We start from the raw sequence: 12,202 nt of genomic DNA, 5'->3' as shown, positions 1-12,202 counted from the left end.
GGGCAGGGATGGCCTCAGTGGGGGCTGCTGACATCCTCAGCAACTTGGAGGCTGCTGCTGAATTTTACTGCTCCAGAGGCTTCTTCAGCCATCAGCTCTTCAGTTCAGCAATTCAGTGTCCCACAGCTCATTAACATTCAAAACACCTTAACAAGCCAAACCTCTGTGAATAATGTAAGTTTTCAAATAATTAGTGGTTAATTAGCCCAATTACAGAAGCCTCTTCAAAGTGAATACACTATTTTTAAAAAGACAGTGAGAAAAGATTGTTTTGGTCCTGTTTAGGTTTATTTTCCCTGTTAATATGTTGATATGTGCACTCTCCAATTGACACTGAATCCAAGTACCTCCTCATGCAGTTTGAACAGATATGAAAATCAAGACCCTTCGTGGCTGACAATCAGTCAGACTCTGTCCCTACCCCCACCCCACCATTTCCCCCATCCAAGCCCTGGCACTCAGAGCAGCCTTGTGCAAATCTGAGCTCCCTCCAGCCCAGGCTGCACCTGCAGGTTTCAGCTCCTTGGCTCCAACTCCCACCTGCTTTCCTTGGACAAGGAGCTGCTCCAGACGCAGAGGGATGTTCATTTCTTGTCAGCCAACAAACCCAAGGGAAGGCACAGCTCCACCAAATGCAAAAGTCATTACTCTGCTGGATATTAAATCCACTTTGCACAGCAGACAGTCTCAGAACAACGGAAAACACCTTCTGTGCCCAGCACAGATCCCAATGCCCCCCCAAACCCTCCCTGCCCCAATTCTGCCCAGATTTGCTCTTTGCACACAGGAGTCACAGGCTGAAGTCAGGAGCTCCCTCCATGCCCAGAGGGGGGAAAAGAGGGAAAGTGGATGAAGAGCTCTCCTGTGCAGAGCCAAGGTCCAAGTGCCTCTGCAGTGGGAACCACAACTCATCAGGTTTGTGTCCTTTGGGCTCAGGGATGGTGACACTCAGAGGCACAGAAAGGTTTCTTGCCAACAAACACAAGCTGAACATTTGAACAGTTTAATAACCTTCGCAGCTCTTCTGTGCCCATTTCTGGTCATTGCTGCTCTGATGGGGATGGATCCTCAGCCACTTGGAGGTTGCTGATGAATTTTACTACTCCAGAGGCCTCTTCTTCTTTCTTGAGCTCTTCCCTTCTGGAATTCAGCAGGGAAATCTCACAAATATTTGTTCAAAACACCCAAAAAAGAATAGCCCCTGGGAATAACTGAAGTTTTAGTTTGTTCTCTGGTTAATGAGATATATTTAAGAAGTGTATTCAAAGTGAATATACTCTATTGAAAACAATGCAGAGACAACAGTTTTGCCCTGATTTCTTTTCCTGTTTATAGATTGATATCAGCAATGTCCAATTGATATTGACCCCCTACACCTCCTCATGCAGTTTTAACAGATATGAAAATCAAGACCCTTCATGACTGACAATCAATAACAGTTTGTCCTCAGCCCCTCCCCACCATTTCCCCCATCCAACCCCTGGCACTCCTATGGATCAGGAATGGTGTGACCAGCAGGAGCAGGGGAGTGATTTTTTCCCCTGTGCTCGGCACGGGTTGGGCAGCACCTCCATTGCTGTGTCCAGTTTTGGGCCCCCCAATTTAGGAAGGACCCGGAGGGGCTGGAGTGTGTCCAGAGAAGGGCAACAAGGCTGGTGAGGGGTCTGGAGTACAAGTCCTGTGAGGAGCAGCTGAGGGAGCTGGGGTTGTTGATCCTGGAGAAGAGGAGGCTCAGGGGAGATCATCACTCTCTACAACTCCCTGACAGGAGGGTGCAGCCAGCTGGGGGTCGGGCTCTTTTCCCAGGGAACAGGGACAGGACAAGAGGACACAGCCTTCAGCCGCACCAGGGGAACTTTAGGCTGGACATTAGGAAATATTCTTCACACAAAGCATGATTGGGCATTGGAATGGGCTGCCCAGGGAGGCGGGTGAGTCTCTGTCCCTGGAAGTGTTTCAGGAAAAACTGGATGTGGCGCTCAGTGCCATGGTCTGAGTGACAAGGCGGTGTTGGGTCCCAGGTTGGACTTGATGCTCTCCAAGGTCTTTTCCAGCCTGGTTGATTCTCTGATGCTTGTGACACTGCGGGGCCTGGTGGCACTAAGAGGACCATGGTGACACTGTGTGTGACATGGCACCACAGAGCCAAGGGGCCATTGTGACTTTGTGGGGCTGAATGGAAGCAAGGAGTGCATTGTGACAGTCTGGGTCCTGGTGGAACCACAGAGGCCACTGTGACACTGTGGGGCCTTGTGGAACCAAGGGGCCATTGTGACACTGCGGAACCAAGGAGACCCTTGGGAGAGCCTGGGGACAATGGAATCAAGGGGCCATTGCTCCATTGCAAGGACTCTGGGAACTGAGGGAACAATTGTGACACTGTGGTGCCCCGTGGAACCAAGGGTCACTGGTGACACTGCAGGATCTTGTGTCACCAGGGCTCCACTGGGACATGGCAGCACCAAGGAATTCATTGTGGCTCTCTGAGGCCTCATGGAACCAAGAGGCCACAGTGACCCTGCAGGGCCTTGTGGAACCATGCAGAGCTCTGTGACAGAGCAGGACCTCGTGTCATGATGGGGCCACTGTGACACTGCAGGGTCCCATGGAACCAAGGGGCCAGTGCTGCTCCTCAGGGACTCGTGGAATGAAGGAAACATGTTTGACACTGTGGTGGCCCTTGGGACCAAGAGGCCATTGTGAAACTGTGGGACCAAGGAGGGCATTGCTGCCCTGCCAGACCTCATGGAACCAAGATCCATTGTGACACTGCAGGGCCTTGAGGGACCAAGAGCCATTGTGACACTGCAGGGCCTTGAGGGATCAAGGATCCATTGCTGCACTGCCAGGCCTCATGGAACCAAGGATCCATTGTGACACTGCAGGGCCTTGGGACCAAGGGCCATTGTGACACTGTGGGGCCCAAGGACCCAAGGGATTTGGTGACACCAAGGGGTCCCATGGAACCAAAGGGACATTGTGACACTAGGAGGCCTCAAGGAATCATGGTGACCATTGGGTCACTCTGGGGCCTCATGGAACTGTGGTGACACCAAGTTGGCTGGGAGTGCGGATCAGCTGGAGGGCTCTGCACAGGGACCTGGTGAGGCTGGATCCAGGGCCCAAATCCAACAAGGTGAGGTTTAACAAGTCCAAGTGCCGGGTCCTGCACTCTGGCCACAACAACCCCTGCAGCGCTACAGGCTGGGGACAGAGTGGCTGGACAGCAGCCAGGCAGAAAGGGACCTGCAGGGACTGATGGACAGCAGTGGCACAAACAATGACATTTATTTGTAGACAATATTGAAAATGTAAAACAAAGAAAAAGAACCTCCAAAATGAAACCAAAAAGAAGTTTCAGAGATTACTTTTATTACAAGTGATTTGCAGAAACTGGCCAGCTGTTTAATGTTTCTGAAAGCATCCAGTCATCAGTGTCCACACTGCAGCCTTGAGCTCCTGGTTCCTCAGGCTGTAGATGAGGGGGTTCAGGGCTGGAGGCACCACTGAGTACAGAACTGACAGGACCAGATCCAGGGATGGGGAGGAGATGGAGGGGGGCTTCAGGTAAGCAAACATAATAGTGCTGAGGAACAAGGAGACCACAGCCAGGTGAGGGAGGCAGGTGGAAAAGGCTTTGTGCCGTCCCTGCTCAGAGGGGATCCTCAGCACAGCCCTGAAGATCTGCACATAGGAGAAAACAATGAACACAAAACAACCAAGTCCTAAACAGGCACTAACTGCAAGAAGCCCAAGTTCCCTGAGGTAGGATTTGGAGCAGGAGAGCTTGAGAATCTGTGGGACTTCACAGAAGAACTGGCCCAGGGCATTGCCATGGCACAGGGGCAGGGAAAATGTATTGGCCGTGTGCAGCAGAGCATTGAGAAAGCCACTGGCCCAGGCAGCTGCTGCCATGTGGGCACAAGCTCTGCTGCCCAGGAGGGTCCCGTAGTGCAGGGGTTTGCAGATGGACACGTAGCGGTCGTAGCACATGATGGTCAGGAGGGAAAGCTCTGCTGACATGAAAAAGACAAAAAAAAAGAGCTGTGCAGCACATCCTGAGTAGGAGATGGTGCTGGTGTCCCAGAGGGAATTGTGCATGGCTTTGGGGACAGTGGTGCAGATGGAGCCCAGGTCGCTGAGGGCCAGGTTGAGCAGGAAGAAGAACATGGGCGTGTGCAGGTGGTGGCTGCAGGCTACGGCGCTGATGATGAGGCCGTTGCCCAGGAGGGCAGCCAGGGAGATGCCCAGGAAGAGGCAGAAGTGCAGGAGCTGCAGCTGCCACGTGTCTGCCAGTGCCAGCAGGAGGAAGTGGCTGATGGAGCTGCTGTTGGACATTGGCTGTGGCTGCACATGGGGACCTGTTCATGGAGAAAAGGACTGTGAAGAGTTAGAGGAGATACCTGTAAGCAAAACCAAAGCCATTTCCAATACACCCTCCCCTGAAATACACACAGACACGCATCAATGTTTAAGAGTTATGAGCTTTTCTTTTTAAGAACCCCTATGTCTCTCCTGGTATTCTTGGATATCAGAAGCCCTCAGCATTTCTGCTGCCTCCAGGGAGAACAGGGCAAGTTCTGTGAGGCAAATTGAGGAGTGGCGAGTGAGTGGAGATGGTCTGTCATTGTGGCCAGAGTTCCTCTGGGCTTTAACGTTTCTCAGGTGGAGGGTGATCAGGTTCCCAAGCTTCCCCTGAAGTGTACTGAGGTACTGCTAAGAGCAGATGGATCCACCACAGCCCAGCTCCACTTTTTCAGCCAAGGACTCACGTTTCTCATTTCACCAACCCAACAGCATTTTCAGTGTCAGAACACCTCTGCCTTTCCCCATCAATCTTATAACTCAGAGATGCTCTAGGACAGGTTTGAATCCTGGATTGGAGCTCCCAGCTTGGACTGAAATCTCAGGGAGACTTCCAAGTGTCCTTCTGATGGCACTGGATGCAGGGAGATGCAGCTCCTTCCCTGGCTGCACTGACAGCATTGCCCAGAGCCGGGCACTGGGGACAGCTGTGTCACCCTGAGCCAGCTGTGCCCCCTCCCAGAGCCCCCAGTGCCGGGCAGCTGCTCCCAGCCCTGTGCTCTGCAGAGGGAACTGGGCCCGGGGCTGCAGAGCTGCCCCACGGCTCTGCTGCAGCTCTGCCTGCACAGGAGGGGCTGCACGCCTTGGAGCCCCGGCCCTGAGGGCAGAGGCTTGGCTGGGGGGACAGGAGGGAGGGGGCTTGTTCAGAGGGAGGGGCTGCACTGGAGGGGATCCTCTGGACATCTCTAAACTCTCCCTGCCACAGCATTTCTGGGTTTTGCTTTCTCTCCTTCCCTGATCGTCTCTCTGCTTCCTGGGGATTTTCCTCCTGCAGGTGTTTCCCTCTGCCTGAGCTCTCCCTGCCAGCACTCACAGACCCCAAATCTCTGTGCACTCTCCTTGGCCTGACAGAACCCTGCCTGTTTGCAGGGCACTGGCTGGGGGCAGGTTCTGTTTGCAGCTTGGAGAAAGGACAGCTCAGACTGAGCCTGATGGCTCCAGCAGAGGTGATGCTGCTGCTGTCCATGGGCAGAGTGGCAGAAGGCACATTAGGGATCTCCTGTGCACCTACTGATCGCTAAAAGTCATAGTTCAGATATCTCAGGCACTTGTCAAAATTCTTATCAATAATTCATAATCATCCTTCATTATATATCTTTCCATCCCTGCCATTCTCCAATAGTAGTAGAAAACTGGATACAAATTCTTTGGAGATTTTCTCATTTTTATCAAAATCCTTGTTATGGAAAATTCTATGATTGATCAGAACCCCTCAGCATGTCAGAGATTCATGAGCATTTTAACTCCCCTGTACCAAAAATACTCAAGAGTTGTACTCACAGGGTCTGTGGGCATTGGGATGTTCCAGCTGTAGGAGATCACTCCAGGAGCTGCAGCTGCATTGTCCTGCAGCCTGAGGTTCCTGTGCCAAGGGCTGCCAGGGATTCTGCCCCAGGCACTTCTCAGCACCTTCCCAGCCCTGACTGATGGAAGCTCTCTGTGCCTCTGTGCTGTGCTCGGGCTGGCTGCAGGCAGTGCCCCAGCCCTGCTGGGCTGGGAGAAGAGCTGCTCATCCAGAGAAATGTGCTTTTGAAGCTCTCCTTGGTTACCAGGATCACCCTCTGTGCCAGGAGCCCGGCCCAGCTCAGCAGCACAGACACAGCACAAGGACTTTAATGACCCTCTGGGGCTTTGTGCTCAGGCCCTGAACATCAGGCCCTGAGAGGGAGCTGCAGAAACCTCTCCAGATCTCCAAGTCAGAATCCAACTCCAAAGTGTCTTTGACTTTTAATGGGTCCCACTGAGGGACACGACTGAGAAAGTGTCCCCAGGCCCCAGGCAGAGCAGAGAACTGGAGGCACTGATGACAGGTGGGGACAAAGAGAAGCCAAGTCTTGGTGCCCTGGGGCACAGCAGGCTCTGTGCCACCAAGGGCTGTCAGGAGACACCTTGTCCTGAGGCACTGGGGCCTCCTGGCACAGCCCCAGCCAGGCTGGGCACTGTCAGCCCCTTTCCTGCCCTCAGCATCCCCCCTAGCCCACATCCCAGTGGCCTCAAGGATCTGCTGGAAGGAGTCCCTGGGGAGCCTTGCTCAGGAATGGCCCTGGGGGCTCCTTCATGCTCCCAGGGACTGCAGGTTTTTCAAAGCACTTTGGCTTTTGCCTTGGAGTCTCTGAGAGCTTTGTGCAATCATGGCCTCCAATTATCTGCTGTAATTAGTCCCTGGAGAGGCTTTGTCAGGAACAACACTCAGTGGGGCTCATTAATGCTTCAAGGTGCTTCAGTTCTTTTCAGGTACTTGGTGTTTCCCTTTTGATCCAGACTCTGTGAGAGGTTTGTGCAATCATGGCCCCAATTATCTGCTTTAATGAGTCCCTTGAGAGCTTTCTGCTGACACTCAGTGGGGCTCATTAATGCTTTGAGATACTCAAGGAGTTTAAGGTACTTTGGATTGTCCTTTCCATACTGAGAGGTTTTTGTGCCATTTTGAGTCTCTGAGAGGTTTTTGTGCAATCCCGTCCTCCAATTCTCTCCACCAAGGACTGCCTGAGGAGCCGGTGTTGGGCATGGACCTCAGGCAGTCCCATTTATGGTTTGAGACTCCAACAACTTTGGGGTTTTCTTCTGGCTTTGACTCCTGGAAAGGTTTGTGCCATCTCTTCTCAGGGCCTGAGGTTCCAGGGCTCAGCTCCAAATGCCCCACGGGGCTCATTAGGACAAAGCAAGTCCTGACAAACCATGGCTCTGCCTTGATTTCCCTCTGCTTTAGTGCATTTCATTAGGAAGGTTTCCTACTGCAGTTATAAATAAATATTTCAAAGTGTTTATAGGAAATATGTATTCCTATTTTAAAGGGGGCATTTTACTGCTTCTCTTATTACACAAGTGGTGATTGCAGTATTCACTGACACTGACCCAGGGACTCTCCTGAGTTTGTCTGCCCAGGTCAGAGAAGCTGTGCCTTGAGCTCTGACCCAGTGTGGACAACCTTGCTCCACATTCCCCAGCTTCTTCATCTGGTCTCTCCTCACTCACCTGGGATCTGCTTTGCCCAGAGAACTTGTCAGAACCCAGAATGTCCCTTGGACACTCTTGCATGTTCCAGGCCCAGGTCAAAAGCATTTGAGACCCTGGAATGCAGCCACAGACCCCTGTGGCTTTGGACCTGATCCACGGAACAATTTACCAACCTTGCAGGAAGAACAAGAAATCACAAAAGTTTAGATAGTATAGTAGAAGTAGTCAGAAATTGAAAGGAAGATTTTTTGAATGCTGTACAGGGGGGTTTTAGGCCTTGTACAGAGGGGTCTGAGTTTTGTACATGGGGGTCAGAAGTTCTAAGATGGAGGGACTTGGGTGTGTCCTGTCCTTTTTCCTTCTTCTTCCTAACCTCCATGTTCTTGGTGATGTTTGCACTCACAGATTGGTTTACAGTAGAAAGTCACTGTTCAATATAGGTGATGGGCATTGGGGAAAAACCATAAACATTTAACACGTAATATGTGATATAAAAGAAGGCACCAGCTCCCTGGGCGTCAAAGTGTGCCCTTGCCTGACTGCTGAACGGACCGCAGCAGCTCAGGGAGAAATCTTTTAGGTAACATACAATAAACTACCTTGAGACTGGACGACTGAAGACTACTGAGCCTTTCTTTGGAGGCACAGGTTGGAGGAGAGACTTTTCCACCTTTCTGGGCCACCCCAATCAGGGAGTGAGACCCATCAAGAACTGGCTGCAATCAGCCCAAGAGAGATTTTTCTTTCTTTTATTTCTGAAGCACTCTAAAAGTCCTGAGTTTCTCTGTTGAATTCAGACACCATTCTCAAGTGTGTGCCAAGCCCAAGGTGCTTCCAAGGCCACTGCAGACCTGCCCTGGGCCAGCTGTGAGGGTGGATCATCATCCCACCCTGCACTGGGCCATTGCAAGGGGCTCTTGCCATGGACACTGCACTGACCCCACTGCTGGCTTTGGGTGCCATGGCATCCCTCATCAGTTCAGGTTTCCTTGGGAACCACCCCAAGGAGCCATTTCTGCAGCCAGGTTCCACGGCCACTTGCCTGAAGAGCTGGTGCTGCCCTCGGCGGCCATGGCAGCCCTCAGGACAAAGCGGTGCCGGGGCTGTTCCAGGTCCAATTGCAGGGACACTCGTTGGTGCCGCCAGGTGCCATGGCAATGGCCACAGGGACCCGTTCCTTAGTTTGGTGCCACGGCAACCAAGGCCTGGAGCCGTTGTGATGGTTGGTCGCGATGGAAACCTGCCCTGGCCCCTTGCTCAGGGCTGGTGTCACTGCCCAGAGCCAGAGGGGATCCCTTGCTGGGGGCTTGTGCCATGGCCACCTGCCCTGTGCCGCGCTGGCCGGTCAGGCGCTGCGGAACCAGCAGCAAACGCCAGGGCCAGGGCCAAAGGCCAGGTCAGCCCGACAGAAAGGGGCAGTGCTGGGCACTGTTTCCATGGCAGCCCTCACTGGGGGTGACACCTGGGTCACCTGTCCTGGCAGTTGCCATGGAAACCCGGCTCATTGGAAATACAAGGGTGGACAAAGGTTTTAGTAGGGCCTGGCAGAACGGGACAAAGGGGGGTGGTTTTAAACTAAAGGAAGGGAGGTTCAGATAAGAACAGATAAGGAGGAAATGTTTGATGATGAGGGTGGTGATACACCAGGACAGGTTCCCAGGGAGGTGGTCAGTGCCCCATCCCTGGAAACATTCATGTCCAGCTGGGACAGGGCTCTGAACAACCTGATCTGGTGAAAGATGTCCCTGCTCATGGCGGGGTTTGGATGAGATGAGCACTGCAGAGCTCTTCCCATCCAAACCATTCCAGGACTGCATGGGCAGAAGGGGCTGCTCAGTGCACTCCATCCACTGCCTCGACTCCTCATGGTCTCTGCTGGACCCCACATCCCACAGCCAAACCCAGCCCCTTCTCTGCCTTTCCTCCCCCTGCCCCAGGGGCTGGCACAGCCAGGGGGGCACAGGTGACCTTTGGGCTTTGCAGGGCTCAGGCACAAGGGCCGTGGCAGAGTCAGGGCTGAGGTCACACTCTGTGGGCTGGGGCAGAGCCCAGCCAGAAATGAGCCCTGAGGCAGCAGCTCTGCAGTGCTGGCCACCAGGCCGGCTTGCCAAGGGAGGCTTCTGGCCATGCCCTGCAAGCAGCTGCTGCTGCCAAGGCGCCTTTGGTGCCTCAGGCTCTCCCTGGCACAGCTCACAGCACGGCACTCTGCCCTTGCGCCCGAGGCCTTCCCTGTGCTGGGGCTGGCCTGGGGCTTTTCTTGCAGCGGGACCTGCCCTGCTCCTGGCACAGTCCACCAAGTCATTCCCTGCACTTCTCCTTTTCAAATTCTTTCCATCACCTACTCTCAGAGGTCCAGCCTGTTCTGGTGCTTATCATGAACTGACTGTGCTCTTGATTTATACCAGCACTGGAGATGTAGAATCACCCAAACTGAACACAGAAACAAACCCCCTCTGTCCCATTTTCATGTTCTAGATCACTTTCCAGGTGTCCATGGAGATGTGGGAATGATTATCACACAACTCTCCATTTCTGGCTGCGGGCTCTGGAGATTCCTTCTCTGCATTCAGTCAGGCTTGTATTCCCTAACAAGTCCTGGTTCCACCTCCTGTTTCCCAAGGCTGGAACAGTCACAATGAAAACCTCACCAATGGCACAACTCCCCAGCTCTCCAGGAAGAGAAAGGACAAGCTGTCAAGTTCTCCAAACCTTTGTCCTGCTCTGCTGCAAGAGTCCTGCTGCACACCCGCTGTGGAAAGCCAAGAGAAGCTGCAGGTGGTGGCACATCTTGTGACAGGAGCTCAACCTGGTTCTCCAGGAAAGGTTCTTGAGAAGAGCAAACAGGACTGTGGAGAAGATTCCTGGAAAACTGAAACAGCTTTCCAGAAGTGAAATGAAAATTGAAAGAAACAGTCCAAGATGTTTTCCTCTATTTATTTCTCTGCTGCCTTTTTCCATCTTGCACTACTTCTCCATCCCATTAATTCCAAATGCATCTCACCTCTAAGATCAGTGACTTAGCGAGTTCTAGACACTCTAAAGTACGATGAGCTACACAGTTTGCCTTCCAGTTTTTGCTGGAAAGCAACACTGGAGCCATAAGTGCAGGACCAGGACCAGGGAATCCTCCAGCCAGGGAATGTGCCCCGACAGGGTTTGATCCTCAGCGGGGACAATACACAGCAGCGACCGAGGAGATACCTCTGCCCCCATGCAGGAGTCCAGACTCTGGGTCTGGGCTGAACAGGGCAAAGTTCCCGTGTTTGGACAGGCTCAGGGGCTTTCCCAGGGGAGCGGGGGGCTGGGCGTGGGGGTGAGCGGGCAACGGAAAAACGGACACGGGGACAAACGGCCCCGGAGCTTCAGTTGCAGCAGCAGCAGCAGCGGCGGCGGCAGCAGCAGCAGCGGCAGCAGCCAAAGCAGAGACTCCCTCTTGATTCTCCTCCCCTTCTCCCGCTGTCCCGCACTGTCTCCCGCTCTCCCTTTCCCGCTGTTCCCTCCTCTCCCAGTCTCTCTCTCCCCATTCCCGGCCGGGCCATGTTCCCGGCCCGCCCCCGGCTCCGGGCGGGGCTGCCCCATCCCCGCCCCCGGCCGTCCCGCCGGGGTCTCGCCTCCGCCCGGCTCTGGCCGTGCTGGCGGTGGCGCTTCTGGGCGGGCATCGGTGCCTGGGGCTGGGGCGGCATCGCCTCCCTCTGGCTCCGCCTGGCCCGAGCCTGGCCCCGGTCCCGGCTCCTCCCGGGCCCCGCGGAGGACACACCCGGCGCGGCCGCTGCCGCCGCCTCCGCTGCGGCTTCCCCGGCCCGAGCTCCGCCGCTCGGCAGCGTGGCCGCCGCCCCCAAGCCGCCGCTGTCCCGTTGCCGGGAGCGAACGCCTGGGGAGGGCCGGCCCGGGGCGGTCGGGGGGCGCTCGGGGGCCGCTCCTGGCCCCGGGCCGAGCGCTGACAGCCGCGTCCCGCCCGCAGGGAAGGCGCAGCAGGGCCTGAAGGAGCGGTACCGGCTGGGTTCGCTGCTGGGCAGCGGCGGCTTCGGCAGCGTCTTCGCGGCCACGCGGCTCTCGGACGGCGCCCCGGTGAGCGGCGGGGCCGGCGGCGGGCGGAGGAGGAGGGGGCGGAGGAGGAGGGGGAGGAGGATGGCGATGGAGCTGGGGCTGCGCAGGGTGGGTGGTGAGCTCAGCCTGCTGCTGCTCTTGGCTTGCAGGTGGCCATCAAAAGGGTGCCAAGGAACCGCGTCTGGCACTGGGGCGAGCTGGTGAGTAAGCGGGGCCAGCGGCAGAAGCCGGGCCGTGCCGGCGGGGATGAGCCGAGGCCCGGCAGGGTGGGAGCCACCAGGACACCTCAAGGGAGAGCGGGCGTGGGGCCAGCGCAGGGCGAAGGGCATCCCGGGCTGGGTGAGGAGTTCCTGACCCCCAGCATGGCATCAGCCCCACTGATGGCATCGTGCTCCTCCCGCAGCCCGACGGCACCAGCGCACCCCTGGAGATCGTGCTGCTGGACAAGGTCTCCACTGGCTTCCCCGGTGTCGTCCAGCTGCTGGAGTGGCTTCAGCTCCCCAAATACATCTTGATGGTGCTGGAACGCCCAGAGTGCTCTCAGGACCTGCATCATTTCATTCGGGCACGGGGGTTCCTGTCCGAGGAGGTGGCGCGGGATCTGTTCCGCCAG

This window comes from Anomalospiza imberbis, chromosome 32 (assembly GCF_031753505.1).
Source record: "Anomalospiza imberbis isolate Cuckoo-Finch-1a 21T00152 chromosome 32, ASM3175350v1, whole genome shotgun sequence".
Lineage (NCBI taxonomy): Eukaryota > Metazoa > Chordata > Aves > Passeriformes > Viduidae > Anomalospiza > Anomalospiza imberbis.
This window is presented reverse-complemented; position numbering follows the sequence as displayed.